Here is a 642-nt window from a genome sequence, read left to right on the forward strand (position 1 = left end):
AGCAGGACATTACATTCAAGAGCTAAATTGATGAGAATCAATTAGCTTTGGTGATGATGAAAACATCATCTGAAACTCTATAATTCATTCTTAAGAACTCTGAAGAACAAAATAAAATAAAATTACCTAATCTAAGCAACAAGATGAACCGTCAATTGTCCAAACTCAAACAATCCCTGGCAACTGCACCAAAAACTTGGTGCACGAAATTGTGATCATCAATGGCGCCATCAACATGGTACGCTCAATTGCAATCTCAACTCTTTATCACAACTTCGCACAACTAATCAGCAAGTGCACTGGGTTGTCCAAGTAATAAAGCTTACGCGAGTAAGAGTCGATCCCATGGAGATTGTTGGTATGAAGCAAGCTATGGTCATCTTGTAAATCTCAGTCAGGCGGATTCAAATGGTTATGGAGGATTGATAATTAAAAGATAAATAAAAACATAAAATAAAGATAGAGATACTTATGTAATTCATTGGTGAGAATTTCAGATAAGCGTATGGAGATGCTTTGTCCCTTCCATCTCTCTGCTTTCCTACTGTCTTCATCCAATCATTCTTACTCCTTTCCATGGCAAGTTGTATGTTGGGCATCACCGTTGTCAATGGCTACAGTCCCGTCCTCTCAGTGAAAATG

Source organism: Arachis duranensis, chromosome 10 (genome assembly GCF_000817695.3).
Source record: "Arachis duranensis cultivar V14167 chromosome 10, aradu.V14167.gnm2.J7QH, whole genome shotgun sequence".
Lineage (NCBI taxonomy): Eukaryota > Viridiplantae > Streptophyta > Magnoliopsida > Fabales > Fabaceae > Arachis > Arachis duranensis.